Below are 22,220 nucleotides of genomic sequence, written 5' to 3'. Positions count from 1 at the left end.
TTGTGGCCAACCTTTCTTTCATTCGTTCACGGATATCACTGGCGAGGCAACTATGAGTTGCCCATTCCTACTTGCCCTGTTACGCCGCGCGGGACGGAACGCAACGGTGAAACAAATCTGATATGGTGCGATTTGAACCCGGGTCCCACAGCATTGCCCTGAGTCACTGGATAATTCGTCCATTGACAATCCCACTGCACCACATTTCCATTACACGCTTCTGTCTTTCAATTCTCTCTTGCATCCCGCAAATGTGTAATCCAGAGAAAATGTATTTTCACAGGAGACAGACGCGTGAATACTACCACAACAACTGATGGGTATTGAATGAAATAAATAACACAATTTGGAACTAAAAGACTAATCATAAGAATCACAGGAACGAGTGACAGGGATAGGTCTTTCAGCGCCTCGAGCCTGCTCCCCCATTTAATACAATCATGGCTGGGTGTTGTGTAATGAGAAACGTTTCGTTGACAATCTAGTTGCGAGACAATCCTGGGGACGAGTGAACATAATATGGTAGAATTCCTTGTCAAGGTGTATAATGATGTGTTTGATTCTGAGACCATGGTCCTGAATCTCAGTAACGATCAATATGATGATACGAGGCATGAATTCTCCATGACTGACTGGGAAACATCATATTTAAGGAAGGTGCATGCAAATTGGCAAGAAAAGCGATAGGCCTGAGGTTTGCAAGCTGTTTAAAATTCAGCAAAGGAGAATCAAGGGTTTCATTAAGAAGCGAAAAATGAAGAATGAAAGCAAGCCTGCAGGGAACATAAAAAACTGACTGTAAAAATTCCTGTTGATGTGTAATGACAAAAAAGATTGACCAAAACGAATGTAGTGCCCTTACAGATAGAAACTGGAGAATTCATAACATAAGAACATAAGAACTCGGAGCAGGAGTAGGCCGTCTCATCCCTCGAGCCTGCTCCGCCATTTAGTAAGATCATGGCTGACCTTTTTGTGAACTCAGCTCCACTTACCCGCCCGCTCACCATAATCCTTAATTTCTTCACTCTTCAAAACTGTATCTATCCTTGCCTTAAAACATTCCATGAGGTAGCCTCAACTGCTTCACTGGGCAGGGAATTCCACAGATTCACAACAGTTTGTGTGAAGAAGTTCGTCCTCAACTCAGTTCGAAATCTGCTCCCCCTTATTTGAGGACATGCCCCCTAAATCTAGTTTCACTCGCCAGTGGAAACAACTTTCCTGCTTCTATCTTACATATTCCCTTCATAATCCTATCTGTTTCTAAAACATCTCGCCTCATTCTTCTGAATTCCAATGAATATAGCCCAGGTCTACTCAACCTCCCCTCTCAACCCACGAATCAACCTAGTGAATCTCCTCTGTACCCCCTCCAGTGCCAGTATATCCTTTCTCAAGTAAGACTGTACACAGTACTCCAGGTGCGGCCTCACCAGCACCTTCTACAGCTGCAACATAACCTCGCTGTTTTTAAACTCCATTCCTCTTGGCAATGAAGGACAGAATTCCATTTGCCTTTTAATTACCTGCTGCATCTGCAAACTAACTCCTTGAGTTTCTTGTACAAGTACACTCAGGTCCCTCTGCACAGCAGCATACTGCAATTATGTACCATTTAAATAATAGCCCATTTTGCTGTTATTCCTACCAAAATGGATGACCTCACAGTTGCCAACAGTGGACTCTATCTACCAGTTTCTCGCCCCCTCATTTAGAATATCGATACCCCTTTGCAGATTTGCACCGTCCTCTGCACACTTTGCTCTGCCACACATAAGAGTGTCATCACTTCACTTGGTCCCCAACTCCAAATCAGCTTTGTAAATCCTAAACTATTGCGGTCCCAACACTGATCTCTGAGGCACACCACTAGGTACTGGTCGCCTACCAGACAAACACCAAAATTTACCCCCTCTCTTTGCTTTCTGCGAGTTCAGCAATCCTCTACCTATGCTAATATATTATCCGTAATACCATGCACCTTCATCTCATGCAGCAGACTTTGGTGCAGTACCATGTCAAATGCCTTCTGGAAATCCAGATACACCACATCCACAGGCTCCCCATTGTCCACTGCGCATGTAATGTTCTCAAAGAATTGCGCTAAAGTCGTCAAACATGACCTGCCCCTCATGAACCCATGCTGCTTCTTACCACTGGGACAGTTTATATCCAAATGTCACGCTATTTCTTCCTTGATGATAGATTCAAGCATTCTCCCGACTACAGAAGTTAAGCTAATCAGCCTGTAGCTACGGCCTTTTGTCTACCTCCTTTTTTAAACAGTGGCGTCACTTTGCTGTTTTCCAATCTGTGGGAACCACCCTAGTGTCCAGCGAGTTTTGGTAAATTACCACCAGTGCATTTGCTACTTCCCCCGCCATCCCTTTTAGTATCCTGGGTGCATTCCATCAGGACCAGGAGACTTGTCTACCTTTAGCCCCATTAGCTTGCCCAACATTACCTCTTTCTTGGTAATGATAGTTTCTAGTTCCTCACCTGCCATGGCCTTTCTGTCATATAGGCCACCAAATCATAACATCATGGTGGGGCGAGAAATAATTAAATAAATAACTAATGTAGTTCATTGATCACTTTGGTTTCCAGAGCCGTTCAGCTCCTGATCTCATTACATTTGCAATTCAAACAAAGAGAGTTAGGCTGATGATGACAGCCTTTCACATCGTGGCAGCTTATTAGCGAGAGGATTTGAGTCCAGGGATAGGGATGTTTTCCTGCAATTGTATAGGGCATTAATGAGGCAGCACCAGGAGTCGTGTGCAGTTTTATTTGAGGAAGGATGCCCATGCCTTAGAGGGAATGCATCGACGGTTTACCAAGTTCCATGTGTGGGAACAATTTGGAACGATTTTACCGTCGCGTTGCGCCCGTTTTCTGGTGCAATGCAGTGGGAAAGAGGAGCATAACGCGCTTAGCGACAGTCGCGAAAACTGGTGGCATTTGACGAGCGCCAGATTTCCGGCGCAGTTCACCTATCGCCAGAAATGGACGAGAGGCAGGATAATATATTTAAATGTATTTTAATACTGTTTAACATCTGCTCAGTGAACTGATGCAATATACTAGTTTCATATGTCACCCATTTCCTCAGACTCCACGCTTAAATTTTCTCCTTTGGCTTTAAGCAGGCCAACCCTCGCCCTATGGGCGGCACGGTAACACAGTGGTTAGCACTGCTGCTTCATTGCTCCAGGGTCCTGGGTTCGATTCCCGGCTTGGGTCACTGTCTGATTGGAGTTTGCACATTCTCCTCGTGTCTGCGTGGGTTTCCTCCGGGATCTCTGGTTTCCTCCCACAGTCCAAAGATGTGCGGGTTAGGTTGATTGGCCATGCTAAAATTGCCCCTTAATGTCCTGAGATGCGTAGTTTAGAGGGATTAGTGGGTAAATATGTAGGGATAATTGGGTAGGGCCTGGGTGGGTTTGTGGTCGGTGCCGACTCGATGGGCCAAATGGCCTCTTTCTGCACTGTAGGGTTTCTATGATTCTAACAATGCTTATGTCGATATCGATATGTAAAAGGCCTTAGGAGTTTCCATAATAGTGCAGGCCAATTCCTTTTTGTGACCCCTTTTAGCCCTCCTGACTCCCTGTTTTAGTTTCTTCCTCCTTTCCTTGGATTCCACACTTGCTTCGTGTGTTCCCAGCCTTCCCGCATTGACGAATGCTTCCTTTTTCTCGTTGACGAGGCCCAAAATATCTAGTGATATTCAAGGTTCCCGAAACTTGCCATACTTATCCTTCCTACTTCCAGAAAGATGCCGGTACTGAGTTCCTATCAGATTAATTTTTAAGTCCATACCGAATATTGTTGAATTCAGACTTTCCCCATTTCACACCTTCACCTGAGTTCGTCACTCATCTTTCTCCATCAGTACGTTAAAGCTTACTGAATTGTGGTCACTGTTCCAGAACTACTCCTCGACTGAATCATGGACCACCTGGCTGGGCTCATTCCCGAAAAACAGTTCAGGTATGACCCCTTCCCTCGTTGGACTATGTATATACTCTTTCAAGAAGACCTCCAGGATGCTCCACATAAACTCTTCCCCATCCACGCCCCTAGCACATTCGCTTCTCATAGCAAATGTGCTTAATTATGTGTGTGTTTGTGTGTGTGTATGCGTGTGAGTGTGCGGCCTGTGTGTGCGTGTATGTGTGTGACTGAGTGTGTGTATGTATGAGCGTGTGCCTGCCTGGATGTGTGTGAGCGTGTGAATGAGTCTCGTTGTGTGCTTTTATTTCTGCTTCAATGGAAACAAATGGGGATTTGTTCAATTTTGTTAAACTTTGGGCGTCATGCACTTCCCGCAATTTCTATGACCCTGAATTGTTGGAGAAAGAATGATTGATAGGTCAGGTGACATGAGTTCTTCCACTTTGAGTTTTGGGCTGCTGGCTGCAGTTTTGGTTCAGAGGTGTTTTGACATCAGACTGAAAGTCAGTTATTTTTGCGTTTCTCTCCATCGTGTTGTATGTTAAACTGCTGGCAGGCTGGACATCGATCTTCTTGCCTTCCTGGAGTGAAAAGCTCTGCAGTTGTTGGTTTGCTAGCATGTAATTAGAGTGTCTAAGACTCTTCACGTCGTTTGCTGGGAACAATTATAGGCCAGCAGTGGCATTGTCACTGTGTCCAGGGCTGCTGGAGGCTGCAAGGCTGAGAAGTCAGAGTTTCATTTCTGCAACGAAAGGACTAAGTTCCAGCCTCACGTGTGTAGTCTCATTTTCTGTGTTAAACCTGTTGGGGTATGTTTATGACGTGGTTTGTTTGGTTCGATCATTCCATATATTTGTTCAGGTTTATACAGTATCATGGTTGTTTTTTTTTTCTTGTGTTCAATTGGTAAAAGTTATTGTCATATGTTAACTGTATTTTTAAATAATGGCCGCGATCCGAATCATGCCCGAAACGGCACAATGGCGATTTAAATGCATTTGCATGCATTTCAATTGAATTAATGAAAAGCCCGCCCAGCTTTATCAGCATTTCGCCCTTGACCCAGCGTTCGCCAATCCAGAGTCTCGCTGAAACGGACATGCTGAATAAAAGTCTAATTCTGGCGCTCCAGCTGCTGAAGAGGTGCGTTCAGAGCTTCCAACGGCTCTATGACTCAGATCGTTGTCTGCTTGGGGGCGGGGTGGGGTGGGGGGGGTGGGGGAGGGAGGCGGCCAGCTCTTTGTCTGGTGAGGGGGGTGGATGGAGGAAGATGCGGGTCAGTTGTACCTTTCCGAGGGCAATGGGGAAGGGGACTGAAGCCAGATCATTGTCTGGGGAGGAGTCCGTGAGGGAGGAGGAGGCGGGTCAGATGTATCGCTGTGGGGGGAGGGAGGGCAGTGAGACCAGATCATTCTCTTGGGGGTGGGGCAGAGTGAGGCCAGATCAATCTCTTGGGCAGTGGGGTGGGCAGGAGGGAGGCGGATAAGCTGTATCTCTGGGGGGTGGAGGGAGTAGGGGGAGGCCGAATGGATCTCTGATGGGGGGAATGGGGGAGGGCAGGGGAGGGTGGGCTGCCACTCTGCGGGCAATCTGTGGGGGGGGGGGAAAGGGGCAGGGGGTCACAATCGGTTTGGCTAGTGGGTGGGTGGGTGGATAAGGGGGACCGTGATGTCCGTTGGGGCCATTACTCCCGGTTTTTGCTCCTGGGTCGCTTTCTCCACTGTTTACGGCTGGGGAGCGATCTGACATGGCGCGCTTTTTCAATTTATTTTCTAACTGCGCATGCGCAGTTCAGAGCTCCGATCGATTCGGGTGCGCTAAGCCCCGCCCACAGCGCGAATTGGACTCGCGATTACCTTACACATTTGGCACAGGCTAAGAAGGAAAAGCTGATGTTTACTTTGTCAAGGATTCAGCAGCCGAAAGTCTCGATCAATCACATTAAATTAGTGGAGGTGGAGAAGGAGAACAATGATGTGAACAATGATGTGAACAAAGATATTGAGCAGGTGTGGAGACATACAAGCCAATCTGACCGTTGCTGATTTGTTCAAATTGTCTGAATGTAAATTGCAGGAGGATGAAAAAAAAGCAGCTCACAACCTATACAAAGAGAAATGCAGATGATTCAACAGTCATGTGTAATCTCAAAAATGAAGTTGAGGAGTGGAAGCATCGGGCTAATGTGAACCGATCAAGGTACTACAGCGTGAAGTAAGACTGTTTTCCATGATTGTGCCACCATTTAAATGAACTGCTGGCATAATGATTCTGTATAGTGAGCAGAGATGCGGCTACCGAGTGAAACAGGACTGTACACAGTTGGTGTTCGAGTAAATTTAACTGGTTTTCACAGTAGTGATCTTTGAAAGCACAATCAAAATGGGATCTGACAGCAATGAAGACAAATTGTTGTGCGTCTTTGCCAAATAATATGCAGAAACTGATGGCATAAGATCAAGGTCAAACAAAGTGTTCTAATTGCTTACCAGAGGAGGAGTTCTGGCCAATGAATAAGAAAGATGACAGAGATAAAATTACCTTTCCGAATGACCCAGATCGTTTTCTCCTCCTGATCCTGCCAAGGTCTTGGAGAACATTACCAAAGCTAATTTATCATCATAACAACGAAAGTGCATTTGGATTGAGAATCAATGTAGGATTAAGAACTGAAGGAGTCTTTTCGATCAATCGGTTTGTCAAATATGTGATTTTAAAAAGTGTCGATGTGGAAAACAATGACAGAAATGAGTACAGTACTGTGATCTCAGCATGTTTTGATTTTGTATAAGGCATATTTGTTTGTTGCAGAATAGTAGCAGTGTGAAACAGAAAGGTTTTAAAAATGAAACCATCTTTGAATGTTGATAGTCCATTTATTTCTGAAGCGGGAGGTGTCATGCTAGTTTGCCTTTGAGAACTATATTTTTATTCATGTTTCTGAAGTTATAAGCGGACTCAGATTTCTCTGCTTCAAAGTCCCTTATGGTTCAAATGGGGTTTTGTTTATTTTTACCTTGGGACTCATGCTCACCTGGGATTCTTATGACCCTGAATTGTCGGAGAAAGAATGATTGCCAGTTCAGTTAACAGGAGTTGTTTAACTTTGAGTTTTGGTCTGCTGGATGCACTTTTGGTTTAGAAGGTGCTTGGACATCAGACTGAACAATTCTCTTTCTGTGCTTCCCTCCATAGTAATGTAAATTATTCTGGCATGCTGCAGGCTGGTCTTTTTGCCGTCCTGGACTGAAACTTCGACTGTTGGTGGTTTGCTAGCTCGCAACTAAAGTGTCTCTGTCTCTTGAAGTGCTTTGCTGAGAACAAAAAAGTGTCCAGCAATGGCATTGTCTCTGTCCCGAGCGCTGTTGGAGGTTACAAGGCTGCGAAGTCAGGCTTTCAATTCTCCAAACAAAGGACTAAGTTCCAGCATCACGTGGACAGTCTTTTTTTTTAGCTGTTAAACCTTTGACTGGGATATGTTTATATGGAGGTTTGTTTGTTGGGAACATTTCATCTCGTTGTTCATGTTTCTACATTATCATGGGCGTTTATCTCTTCTTTGTAATTGGTAGAAGTTACTGTGACACGTTGATAGTACTTTAAATAAAATTTGTTTGGTCAAAGCTCCTAGTGGGTCAGTTGAGTCATACATGAAGTGAAACATCCAACATCTCATGCTTGCCCTAGCCAGATTCAAATTGTAATATTTATGATCCAGGCGGACGTCATAAAACAGTTTGGAGTTTCTGACTTGGATATTATAGCAGAGTGTGTATGTGTGTGTGTGTGTTTGTGGCTGTCAGCATATGTGTGTGGGTCTGGTTCTATGTGCGGGTGTGTGTGGTTGTGTGTGGCTGTGGTTCTTTGTATGACCGTTTGCTTTCAGTGTACGTGTGTGAACGTTGGTGGGTGCAAATTTATTATTCTGCGTGTGTGCGCGAATGGGTTTCGTCCTGCATGTCATAGAAATCATAGAAACCCGACAGTGCAGGAAGAGGCCATTCGGCCCATCGAGTCTGCACCGACCACAATCCCACCCAGGCCCTACCCTCATATCCCTAGATATTTTACCCGCTAATCCCTCTAACCTACACATCTCAGGACACTAAGGGGCAATTTTAGCATGGCCAATCAACCTAACCCGCACATCTTTGGACTGTGGGAGGAAACCGGAGCACCCGGAGGAAACCCACGCACAATGTGCAAACTCCACACAGACAGTGGCCCGTGCCGGGTATCGAACCTAGGTCCCTGGAGCTGTGAAGCAGCAGTGCTAACCACTGTGCTACCGTACCGCCCTGCCGCTTTCTGGCGTGGAGCTGACGGCGCCGGATATCCGGCTTCCGGAGAGTCACAAAGGTGACAGCGGCAAGCGGGAAGCCCGGGAGACATCCTCCGCTTGCATCTCTCAGCCAGCTGCGTTGCTAAATTAGTGGAGAGGCTCGGAGAATCGCTGGTAGTGTATTTGTCTATGAGAGTGTTTTCTTTTTTCTGTGCCTTTGTTGGTTTGTGTTTGTGTGACTTTGCAATCCTGTGTATGTAGGAGATTTTGTCTGTGTGTTCCTTTGACTCGCGGAGAATTAGTGTGCGTGCGCTTGAGTTCCTGTTTCTCCAGAAGAAATTGTATGTGTGAGTTTGTGTTCCTGTGACTCTCGGAGAGTTTGTGTGTGTGAGTTTGTTGTCCTCTGCCTCGAGGAGAATTTCTGTGCATGTGGAGGTGTTCCTGTGTCTCTCGGAGAATTTGCGCTTTTTTTGTTCATTCGTGTGTCATGGGCGTCGCTGGCTGGCCAGCATTTATTGCCCATCCCTCGTGGCTTTGAGAAGGTAATTGTGAGCTGCCGTTTTGAATGGCTGCAGTCCATGTTCTGTGGGTTGTCCCACAATGCTGTTCAGGAGAGAATTCCAGGATTTTGACCAGGAGACTGTGAAGGAACAGCGATATATTTCCAAGTCAAGAAGGTGAGAGACTTGGAGGCGAACTTGCAGGTCGTAGCATTCCCATATATCTGCTGCTCTTCTCCTTCCAGATGCAAGTGTTCGTGGGTTTGGAACGTGCTGCCCAAGGATCTTTGGTGAATTGCTGTAGTGCATCTTGTAGATGCTACTGAGCGTCGTTGGTGGATGGATTGAATGTTTGGAGATGTGGTATCAATCAAGCAGGCTTCTTTGCCCTGGATGGTGGCAAGCTTCTCGAGTGTTGTTTGAGCTGCACCTATCCAGGCAAGTGGACTCTTCCATTACACTCCTGCCTTGTAGATGGTGGATAGATTTTGGGGAGTCAGGAGGTGAATTACTCGCCGCAGTATCGTAGCCTTTGACCTGCTTTTGGAGCCACTGTGTTTATGTGGTGAGGCCAGTTGAGTTTCTGGTCAATGGTAACCTCACCGATGTTGACAGTGGGGGATTCAGTGATGGTTCCACCATTGAATTTCAAAGGGCAGTGGTTATAATGTCTCTTATTGGTGATGGTCGTTGCCTAGCATTTGTGTGGCGCAAATGTTATTTTCCCCTTGTCAGCCAAGCCTGGATATTGTCCAGATCATGTTGCATTTGAACATGCACTCTTTCAGTATATGAGGCGTCACGAACGGTGCTAAACATTGTGCAATCATCGGGGAACATCCGCATTTTTGACCTTATGATGGAGGGAAAGTCATTGATGAATTAGTTGAAGATTGTTGGACCTAGGGCACTACCATGAGGGACTCCTGTAGAGATATCTTGGAACTGAGATGACTGACCCTCCACAACCACAACCATCTTCATATGTATCAGGCATGACTCAAACCTGGGAGTTTGCCCTCTGAAACCCATTCGTTCCAGTTTCGCTTGGGCTCATTGATGCCACACTCTGCCGACCTTGATGTCAAGGGCTGTCATTCTCACCTCACCACTGGAATTCAGCTCTTTTGTCCATGTTTTAACGAAGGCTGTAATGAGGTCAAGAGTTGTGTGAAACTGGCGAAACCCAAACTGGGCGGAACTGAACAGGTTACTGCTGAGCAGATGCTGCTTGATAGCACTGTTGATGACGTCCTCCATTACTTTTCCTGATGATCAAGTGTAGACTGATTGGGCGGTAACTGTCTGGGTTGGATTTGTCCTGCTTTTTGTGTACAGGACATACCCGGGCAATTTTCTACATTGTTGATTGATGCCAGTGTTATGTAGATGTAACTGTACTGAAGAGCTTGGACAGAGGATCGGCATGTTCTGGCGCAAAAGTCTTCAGTTCTATTGCCACAATGCTGTCAGGGTCCATTGCCTTTTCAGTATCCTGTGTCTTCAACTGTTTCTTGATATCACGTGCTGTGAATCGAATTGGCTGGAAACTGGCATTGGAGATGCTGGGGAACACTGGAGGCGTCAGAGATGGTTCATCCAGTCGTTACGTCTGGCTGAAGATTGCTGCGAATACTTCAGCCTTATCTTTTGCACTGATGTGCTGGGTTCCTCCATATTTGAGGATGAGGGTATCTGTGGAGTCTCCTCCTCCAGTGAGTTGCTTAATTGTCCACTATCATTCTCGACTGGATGTGGAAGGACTGGACGTCCAAGACCTTAGATCTGATCCGTTGGTTGTGGGATCGCCGAGCTCTCTCTATCAATTGTTTTTTCGCCATTTGGCACGCAAGTAGTCCTGCTTGGTAGCATCACTAGGTATTTTTAGGTATGCCTGCTTCTGCACCTGGATTGCCATTCCACACTCTCCCTTGAACCAGGTTTGATCCCCCGGCTCGATGGTATTGTTTAGTGGGGGATATGCCGGTCCATGAGTTTGCAGATTGTGGAGTACAATTCCACTGCTGTTGATGGCCACAGCGCCTCATTGATGTCCAGTCTTGATTTGCAATATCGGTTCAAAATCTATCCCATTCATCATGCATCGTGCCAGACAAAGCAGTGGAGGTTATTCTCAATGTGAAGGCGGGACTTCGTCTCAACAAGGACTGTGTGGTTGTCACTCTTGCCGATTCCATCATGAGCCGATGTATCTGCAGGTGGCAGATTGGAAAGCATGAAGTCAAGTATGTGATTTCCTCTTGTTGGTTCATTCACCATCTGTTACAGACCCAATCTAGCAGTTATATACTTTCGGATCTGACCAGCTCGATCACTAGTGCTGCTGCCACTCTTGGTGGTGGACACTGAAATCCCCCACCCAGAGTACATTCTGTGTCCTTGCTACCTTCAGTGCGACCTCCGAGTGTTGTTGAATATGGTGGAATACTGATCCATCAGCCACATGAAGGCGGTAAATGGAGACCAGTAAGAGTTTTAATTGCCTATGTTTAACTGAAGACATGAAAATTGATGGGGTCCAGAGTCGATGTTAAGGACTCCCAGGGCAACTCCTTCCCAACTGTGTTCCACTGTGCTGCCACATCTGCTCGGTCTGTCCTTCCGATGGGACAGGACAAATCGAGGGATGGTAGCGGTGATACCTGGAGTGTTACCTATAAGTTATGATTCCGTGAGAATGATTATGTCATGCTGTTGCTTTATTAGTCTGTGAGACAGCTCTTCCAAATTTGGCACTCGCCCCAGATGTTAGTAAGGAGGATGTTCCAGGGTCGACAGGGCTGTTTGATTTGCCGTTGTCTTTTCCAGTGCCTCGGTTGATGCCAGGTTGTCCGTCCATTTTCATTTCTTTGTGGAGACTTTGTTGCGATTGTTACAAATGAGTGGCTTGCTCGGCAGTTTCATGGGCAGTTGGGAGTCAAACACCTTAATGTGGCTCTGGTGTCACATGTAGGCTAGACTGGGTAAGGACGGCACAAAAGGACATTAGTGAACCAGATGGTTTTTTCTGACAGTCGACAATGTTTTCACGATCATCAGTAGACTCTTAATTCCAGATTATTTTACTGAATTTAAATTCCACCATCTGCCGTGGCGGGATTCGAACCCAGGTCCCCAGAACAATGTCTGGGTTTGGGGTGAATGATCGAGTGATGATGTCACTGGCCCTTCACCTCCCATGTGTGCTTGTGTTCTAATGTCTCTCGGAGAGTTTGTATGTGTGGGTTTGTGTACCTCTGCCTCTAGGAGGCTTTGGATCTGCGTTTGTCACCCTGTGTGTCTATGAATGTTTGTGTGCATGTGTTTGTGTTCCTCTGTCTCTAGGAGAGTTTGTTTGTGTGTGTTTGTGTCCTGTGTCTCTAGGAGAGATTGTGTGGGTGTGTGTGTTCTTGTGTCTCTCGGAAAGTTTGTGTGGGTTTCCGTTCCTGTGGGTCTAGGAGATATTGTGTCTGGAATCGCATTACGGTGTCTCTAGGAAAGTTTGTGGGTTTGTGTTTGTGTTTCTGTGTCTGCAGGAGACTGTGCATTCTTGTGCCTCTTGGTGCGTTTTTGTGTTTGGACTTGTGTTCCTCTGCCTCTCGGAGAATTTGTGCATGTGTGTTTATGTTCCAGTTTCTACAGGAGTGTTTGTCTGTTTATGTGTGTGGATGTGTTCCTGTCTCCCCGAGGAGGTTGTGTGTGTGTGTGTGTTTTTGTGCCTCTAGGAGAGTTTGGGTTTTGTTTGTGTTCCTGTGCCTCTCCGAATATTTGTGTGTGTGTACGGGCGGGGGGAGGGGGGGCGTGTTCTTGCGCGGCTAGGAGAGTTTGTGTTTCTGAGTCTCAAGGAGAGTGTGTGAGTGGGTTTGTGTTCCTGCGTCTCTAGGAGAGATTGTTTGTGTGTGTGTGTGTGTGTGTATTTGTGCGTCTTTGTCAACACGACCTCAGTGAAATTAATGATTTCATCTCCAGCCTGTTGTATGATTTTACTTTTTATTTCTTTGCCTTCCAGTGAACTTGCTCACATTTGTGACGCTGAAGAGCCGGAACTGTGGTCTGTCCAAATGCATCACTCGATACCTGGTCGCCATGTCATTGGGGGATCTAATGGTCGTTTTTCTTGACCTGATATTGAGACACATTCCCATTGTTTATGCGGAACATTTTCTATTCCTGAACTCGATACCCACGTGTAATATCCACGCCGTCATGCTTTTTTGCAGCCACTGATTGTTCTGTCTGGTTCACCGTCACTTTCACCTTTGATCGCTTTGTGGCCATTTGCTGTCCCAAGCTGAAAAGTAAATATTGCAATAAGAAAACGGCAGCTGTGGTTCTGGGAACAGTGAGTGTGCTCAGCTTTTCAAAGAACATTTTCTGGTATTTTATGTTATCCAGTAATTATTGGCTGTCGAATATACCCTGGTTTTGTGATTCTCCCCGATATGTTGAGGAGTCCCTGGTCTGGGTTGTAATCGTGTTGCTCCACTACATTCTGAACCCATGTGTTCCATTTGTCCTGATTTTGCTGCTCAATGTCTTCACCATCAGACATATTTTAGTGAGCAGCAGAGCCCGCAGGAGACTCCGAGCTCACAGCAGTGGGGAGAATCCCAGAGACCCCGAGATGGAGAATCGAAGGAAATCTATCATTTTACTGCTTTCAATTTCAGCCAATTTCATGCTGTTATGGTCAATGACCATGGTTTATACGACTTCTGAACGGCTTTCGTGGTTGGGGTATCATACTGAATATTTTCCCTATTGCTTTATGGAATTCGACTTCATGCTGCAGCTCCTGAGTTGCTGCACAAACACTGCAATTTATGCTGTGACACAGACTCAGTTCAGACAGCAGATGAAAAATGTGTTGAAATTTCCCTTCACTAAAACTCTTCAATTCATTTAAAGCTGAGAGGAAAAGCCACCCGCACGGCCTCTCTATTTTCCTCTTGGACTTTCAAACTGTACGACACCAACCATCCTCATACGGATTGGACCGATGAAACATCGCCGTTAGCTGTGCTCTGAAACTGATCACTCCGCTTATCCATCATTGTGGTTCTTGACACTGACTGGACAGAAATGGGCCATTTGCCATTTCTCCTTTTCGATTGGTCAGCCAAACTGCCCATCGTCACAACCCCTCACCAGTTCCCAGTGTTTCTGCCACTTCATTGGCCAGTCAGCATGGTCATCATCTTCATCACTTACACAGATTGGATACAAATCCTCCAATCAGGAATAATGGTTCATGGTTGGCGGGCGGGGGGGGGGGGGGGGAGAGGGGGTACCTAGGATGTGAGGTAACTGGTTTTGCACAAGCAGGTGCAGTACAGCAGCACCAGCCACAAGCTGAGCAAGGCCAACTGACTGACCGAGCAAGTGAGGCCAACTACAACAAAAATCAGGAAAAAAGTTAAAAGGAAGGAGAACTCAGGAACTGTTAGAATCCAAAATGGAGGTACAAAAACTAGCTGCAGGGCACTTTATCTGAATGCTCGTTGCATTCAAAACAAGGTAAATGAGTTGGCGGCACAAATCATTGTGAACGAGTGTGATTTGTTGGACATTTCAGAGACATGGTTGCTGGATGGTCAAGATTGGGAGTTAAATGTCCAGGGCTATCAGAATGTTTGGAGGGACCGACAGGAAGGAAGGGAGGTGGTGTAGCTATGATATTTAAGGATGACATCAGGGCGGTAGTGAGAGATGGTATAGGTTCTATGGACCAAAAGGTTGAATCCATTTGGGTGGAAATTAGAAATAGTAAGAAGAAAAAGTCACTGATAAGCATAGTCTATAGGCCACCAAATAATGACATCATGGTGGGGCGAGAAATAAACAGAGAAATAAGTTCTGCATGTAAATATGGTACAGCAATTATCGTGGGGGATTTTAATCTACAGATCAATTGGTCAAACCAAGTCGGCCAAGGCAGAGTTGAGGAGGAGTTCATAGAATGTATCCGCAATAGCTTCTGTGGACAGTATGTAATTGAACTTCGGAGGGAGCAAGCTGTCCGCGATCTGGTCCTGTGCAATGAGATAGGAATAATTAATGATATTGCAATGAGGTATCCTCTCGGAAACAGCGATCACAGTATGGTTGAATTCAAAATGCAAATGGAGCGTGAGAAGGTAAAATTCAATACCAGTGTCTTGTGCTTCAACAAAGGTGACTACAAATGAATGAGGGAGGCGTTGGCTAAGGTAGACTTGGAGCAAAAACTTTATGGTTGGAGAATTGAAGAACAGTGGAGTACTTTCAAAGCGATCTTTCATAGTGCTCAGTAAACTTATATACCCGTGATAAGGAAGGACTGTAGAAAAAGAGATAATCGGCCATGGGTATCTAAGGACATGAGGGAGGGTATCAAATTGAAAGAAAATGCATACAAAGTGGCAAAGAGTATTGGGAAATTAGAGGATTGGGAAATCTTTAACGGTTAACAGAAAGCCATGAAAAAAGCTATAAAGAAAACTAATATGGATTATGAGAGTAAACGAGCTCAGAATATAAAAACGGATCGCAAACATTTTCACAAATGTACAAAACGAAAAAGAGCAGCTCAAGTAAACATTGGTTCTTTATAGGATGAGAAGGGGGATTGTGATAACTGGAAATGAGAAAATGGCTGAGGCATTGAACAGGTATTTTGTGTCGGTCTTCGCAGTGGAAGACACAAATAACATGCCGAAAATTGATGACAGGAAGTCTCTGGCAAGTGAGGACCGAGAAACTACCATTATCACGAAAGAGGTAGTGTTGGACACGTTAATGGGGCTAATTGTAGAAAACTCTCCTGGTCCTGATGGAATGCATGCCAGGGTAATAAAGGAAATGGCGGGAGAAATAGCAAATGCACCAATTTACCAAAATGCGCTGGACTCTGGGGATGTTCCCGCAGATTGGAAAACAGCAAAACTGACGCCACTCTTTCAAGAAGAAGGTAGACAAAAGGCATGTAACTATAGGCCGGTTAGCTTAACGTCTGCAGTAGGGAAAATGCTTGAATCTATCACCAAGGAAGAAATAGCGAGACAGCTGGATATAAATTGTCCCATTGGTAAGACGCAGCATGGGTTCATGAAGGGAAGGTTATATTTTACTGAATGACTGAGCGAGTAATGCAGACTGAGTGAGGAGTGAGGCCGACTGACGAACTGGCCGAGTGAAGCTTACTGGGTGGCGCGGTGGCAAAGTGTTCAGCACTGCTGCATCACAGAGCCAGGGACCCGGGATCGAATCCCGGCTTGGGTCACAGACTGTGTGGAGTTTGCACGTTCTCCTCGTGTCTGTGTGGGTTTTCTCGGAGTGCTCCTGTTTCCTCTCACATTCTGAGAGACGTGCTGATTCGGTGCATTGACCCCAACAGGCGCCGGATTGCGGCGACTCGGGGAATTTCACAGTAACTTCATTGCAGTGTTAATGTGACTTGTGACTAAAAAACAAATAAACAAATGACCAAGCAAGCCAGTGTGGCTGAATGACCAACCAAATGAGTGAGGCTGAATGCTGAGACCGATACATATACCAAGTGAGCGAGGGAGACTGACTGACCGAGCAAGTGAGGCCGACTTTCCGATCGATTGAATAAGGCAGACAGGCCAAAAGATAAATGAAGACTGACCAAGCAAGTGAGGCTAACTGAGCAAGCAAGGCCGACTGACCGACTGAGTGAATAAGTCAGAATGACAAAGCAAGTGAGGCCGATCTCCCTCGGCAGTTATATGAGAACAACTGTAATAAAAATGCAATGTGCATCATTATCTAGCACGATATCAAAACAAACAGGAACATGGACCCCAGGCAATAATATCAAGCCCAATAACGCAATTAATTGCTAAAACATACTCATGTGCCTTATCAATAATGCACGCTGTAGCAATATCCTGAAAGTTTATTCAACTCTGTGTGCTTAGACAGATTTACATATCCTGATAACTATTATTTCATTTTGCGACTTAGAATTTCGTTTCTCGATTGGAACACAGATTTCTTCACCTGTATATTGTCTATCAAGCTGCTTCGAAATTCAATGCAACAAAAGAAAATTAATGCAGTGTTAACAGGTCGAATGTAAAATGATAGATAATCTCATACAGCCTGCATCTGTTACACTGTCCAATGTTACAATTAATTGTGAATTAATCATCGAATTTGTTGTCACAGGGATACATCAAATAACAGAATCTATGTCTGAAAGAGAGCATCACCCTCCACGAACTTCAGCCTTCTGAGTTATGAAGGCACACATCAGTGGGTTTTTGATTATGGATTCTGGGCTCACAAGAAAGCAATAACCATAATGTTTTTTTGTTATTGTGCTCTTGCTGTGTACAACTTTATTTCCGTTATCCATCTTTGTTTGTTTCAATGCAAAAAAATACCACGAGTTGTGAAAAACTCTTGTTCTGTTTGCTGCATATGGAAAATAACCAAAGCCTCTTATCTTTCCTGGTCCCGATTTGACTGGCGGAATTTCCATATAGAATTAGATCACTGCAAATTGATGGTTTGTGGAAAACACACGACCACATACAGAAGATGAATTCAGAAATGAAAAACCGCTTTCTTTAATGGGTACGTGTTGCGGGTTGGGTGGAGGGGTAGGGGGTGGTGGCTGGAATCACAGTTGTTCAAATTAAACCCGTTCTCTGCCCCTCTTACTTGTCACACAGTTCACCGTGATGAAATGGAATGTACAAACTGATTAACACTTGAATTGGTTGTCACACCCGAATCAAACAACTGCATCCTTTAGGCAATTCAGCTGGTCAATGGCAGGCTATCATAATCCCAAAGGGAAACTTGAATCAGCTGCCATAAAAGGTGTGCACTCTGTATGAAACGTGATTCATCTAAAATCGCAATAAATAGATCTTAAAACAATTATGATGATGGTTTGATTTGATTTGATTTATTGCTCACATGTATTATCATACACTGAAAAAATATTGTTTCTTGAGCTATAAACACAAACCATGCAGCTCATAGAGAAGGAAATGAGAGAGTGCAGAGTGTAGAGTTGCAGTCATAGCTAGGATGCAGAGAAAGATCAACTAAATGCAAGGTAAGTCCATTCCAAATTCTGACGGCAACAGGGAAGAAGCTGTCCTTGAGTCGATTAGTATGCGACCTCAGACTTTTGTATCTTTTTCCCGACGGAATAACGTGGAAGAGAGAATGGCCGGGGTGCTTGGGGTCCTTAATTAAGTTGGCTGCTTTGCCGAGGCAACGGGAAGGGTAGACAGAGTCAATGGATGTGAGACTGTTTGCGTGATGGATTGGGTTACATTGACCACCTTTTGTAGTTCCTCGCGGTCTTGGGCAGAGCAGGAGCCAGACCAAGCTGTGATACAAGCAGAAAGAATGCTTTTTATGCTGCATCTGTAAATGATGGTGAGAGTCGTGGCTGATATGCCAAATTTCCATCATCTTCAGACAAAACAGAGGCGTTGGTGGGCATTCTTAACTATAGTTTCGGCATGGGGAGACCAGGATAGGTTATTGGTGTTCTGGACACTAAAAACATGAAGCTCTCGACCCTTTCTACTTCGTCCCCGTTGATGTAGACAGGGGCATGTTCTCCTTTACACTTCCTAACGTCGATGACAATCTGTTGTATATTAAAGGTCACAGGTTAATAAAAAAGTAAAACGTATAACACTTAAAACACTAAACACCTTTAGCCAGTTGACCTAATGTTCTGAACGTTTCCTGAAGGCTTTTGATTATTTAAGCTCAGACCTTAAATCCTCTTGATGGCCTATTGGTGGGGTAGCCAAGTTGACCAGTACTGTCAGGAAATCTCAGACCATAGAACATTCACGAAGCCATTGTTTCTGTAACAATGACCTAACTTTATTTAACCAGCAGCTGACAAGTGATCATCAAAGGTTCGAGTCAGCTCTCAAATGGAGAAACCGGACCACCCTGAATAGATCTGATGTTTACAATTCAAAACAGATTAAAAATAGTTTTCTCATCGATCATTCCTGCCTTATATGAGCTTAACAACAATCATTTTACAAGATACGTATCAACAATAATCCCTGACATGCACTTCAGCCAATTCTAGTTTCCCATTCAGCATAATGAGGTCTTATTCGTCCATGAAATCCGGTTAGAAAAATAGGGTGGTCATAGTCGGAGATTTTAACTTTCCCAGCATTGGTTGGGACAGCCATGGTATTAGAGGCTTGGATGGAGTGAAATTTGTTGAGTGCATTCAGGAGAAATTTCTCATTCAGTTTGTGGTGACAGAAGTGTTAGTGAGGGATCACTTTGGGACCAGTGACCATAATTCTATTACTTTTAAGATAGCGATGGAGAATGATAGGTCTGGCCCAAAAGTTAAAAATCTAAATTAAGGCAAGGCCAATTTTGATGGTATCAGGCAGGAACTTTCAAAAGTTAATTGAGGAGTCTGTGGGAAGGCAAAGGGACGACTCGTAAGTGGCACGCTTTCAAAAGTGTGTTAATCAGGGTTCAGGATAAACATATTCCTCTTCGATTGAAGGGCAAGGCTGGCAGAAGGAGGGAACCTTGGATGACTCGGCATATTGAGGCCCTGGTCAAGAAGAAGAAAGAGGCACATGACATGCATAGGCAGTTGGAATCAACTGAATCCCTTGAAGAGTATAGGGGGTGTAGGAGTACAGTTAAGAGAGAAATCAGGAGGGCAAAAAGGGGACACGAAATTGTTTGGGCAGATAAGGCAAAGGAGAATCCAAAGAGCTTCGACAAATATATCAAGGGCAAAAGAGTAACAGGTGGGAGAGTAGGGCCTCTTAAGGATCAACAATGTCAGCTATGTCCGGTCCACAAGAGATGGGTGAGATCCTAAATGAATAATTCTCATCAGTATTTACTGTTGAGCAAAGCATGGATGTCAGGGAACTTGGAGAAATAAATAGTGATGTCTTGAGGAGTGTACATGTTACAGCGAAGGAGGTGCTGGAAGTCTTAAAGCGCATCAAGGTAGATAAATCCCCGGGACCTGATGAAGTGTATCCCAGGACATTTTGCCAGGCTAGGGAGGAAATTACGGGTCCCCGAGCCGAGATATTTGAATCATCGATAGTCACGGGTGAGGAGCCTGAAGATTGAAGAGGGGCAAATGTTGTACCTTTGTTCAAAAAGGGCTACAGGGAAAACCGTTGGGAACTACAGGCCAGTGCGCATCACATCTGTGGTAGGTAAATTGTTGGAAGATATTTTGAGAGACAGGATCTACAGGGATTTAGACATGCCAGTACTGATAGGAACAGTCAGCATGGCTTTGTGAGTGGAAAATCACGTCTCACAAATTTGATTGAGTTTTTTGAAGGGGTAACCACGAAAGGAGATGAGGGCAGTGCAGCTAATGTTGTCTACATGGACTTTAGCAAGGCCTTTGACAAGGTACCACATGTTAGATTGTTGCATGAGGTTTAATCTCACGGGATCCAGGGTGAGGTATCTGGATGGTAACAAAATTGGCTTTTTGACAGAAGCCAGAGGGTGGTTGTCGAGAGTTGTTTTTCAAACTGGATGCCTGTGCCTCAGGGATCAGTGCTGGGACAACTGTTATTTGTCATTCATATTAATGATTTGGATGAGAATATAGGGGACATAGTTAGTAAGTTTGCAGATTACACTAAATTGGTGGCATCGTGGAAGTGAAGAAAGCTATCTTTAATTGCAACGGGATCTTGAGCAATTGGGCCAGTGGGCTGAGGAATGGTAGATGGAGTTTAATTTAGCAAAATGCGAGGTGTTGCATTTTGGTAGATTGAACGAGGGCAGGACTTACTCAGTTAATAGTAGAGCGTTGGGGAGAGTTACAAAACAAAGAGATCTAGGGGTACATGTTCATAGCTCCTTCAAAGTGGAGTCACAGGTGGACAGAGTGGTGAAGACGGCATTCGGCATGCTTGGTTTCATCGGTCAGAACATTGAATGCAGGAGTTGGAATATCTTGTTGAAGTTGGACAAGATATTGGTAAGGCCACACTTGGAATACTGTGTGCAATTCTGGTCACCCTATTGTAGAAAGAATATTATGAAACTAGAAAGAGTGCAGAAAAGATTTACCAGGAAACTACCGGGGCTTGATTGATTGAGTTATAAGGAGAGGCTGGATAGACTGGGACTTATTTCTCCGGAGCGTAGGAGGCTGAGGGCTGATCGTATACAGGTCTATGAAATAATGAGGGGCACAGATCAGCTAGATAATCAATATATTTCACCAAAGGTCGGGGAGTCTAAAACTAGAGGGCATAGGTTTAAAATGAGATGGGCGAGCCACAAAATTGTTCAGAAGGGCATTTCTTTCACACAGAGGGTTGTAGGTGTCTGGAGCAAGCGGCCAGATGTAGTATTAGAGGTGGGTACAATGTTATCTTTTAAAAAGCATTTAGATAGTTACATGGGTACGATGGGTATAGAGGGATATGGGCCAAATGCGGGCAATTGGAATTAGCTTCGGGGTTTAAAAAAATGAGCGGCATGGACAAGTAGGGCCGAAGGGCCTGTTTCAATGCTGTAAACCTCTATGACTCTGTAACTAATACTGGGAAGGGGGTGCGGGGATAATCTCACCAGAGTGTGGATGTTTACTCATGAAGACTGCTCAGATGGATGGGATATAAACGGTCGTGGGGAGTGCTGTTTAGATGGACAGCGCTTGGGCAATCTGGGTTTCCAAAGGGAGAATGATTTCATGTCAGTGGGACTTTTCTGAAGGATGAAGTTCTCGGTGCACATGGTGGGGATGGCGAAAACGTGCATGACTTAAATGGGATTTTAAGTTGTCGAGCGGTTTCCTCATGGTCAGTGTTCATTTACACGGAGGATCACGAAGGTATAGAAGTCATTAGTATTCAGCAAAAAGTTATAGATGAAGCGTGTTATTGCAGCAGACTGGAGCGATGTCGATAATGAATTTGTCTGCAGAAAGAAAAAGCTGCTGGTATTGTGTGGGTATCTATTAAAAAGGCGCTGTTCAAGGCACATTGAATGAGAACGAAGACCAACATTTCGGGAACCACACGCAGGCAGTTGTGTTATATTTGATTGTCAGGAAGTAACTTGGAAGTGGAATAATTATTTCGATGGGGTTTTTAGCATCTTCTACTAATTGCGGGCACCCACATGTTTTCCAGTATTCGGGACATATGATTATTATGGGGAGATTATTTTGTTGGCTGCAGTTGGCGTTATTTTTTTCTGGAGGCATTATCTGGTGATAGAGAAATACATAATTGTTTGGAGATGCATATTTATTTCGAGGGCTGAAGTGGGCTCCATCATTTTCTGTGCGCTATGTAACTTCCAATATTTACTCCCAGGCACATCACAGGCAAACTTTAGACATTTGGGCCTTTATCTATGAGAACATAAATGAGTGACTGGTGATCATTTTCAAACATATAAGATCCCGAGGCAGCTTCACAGGGTGAATAGTGGAATCCGTTTTCTACTTGTGCAAGAAA

This window comes from Mustelus asterias (assembly GCF_964213995.1).
Source record: "Mustelus asterias chromosome 26 unlocalized genomic scaffold, sMusAst1.hap1.1 SUPER_26_unloc_6, whole genome shotgun sequence".
NCBI lineage: Eukaryota > Metazoa > Chordata > Chondrichthyes > Carcharhiniformes > Triakidae > Mustelus > Mustelus asterias.
The sequence above is the reverse complement of the archived record's forward strand: the minus strand, read 5'-3'. Positions refer to the sequence as shown.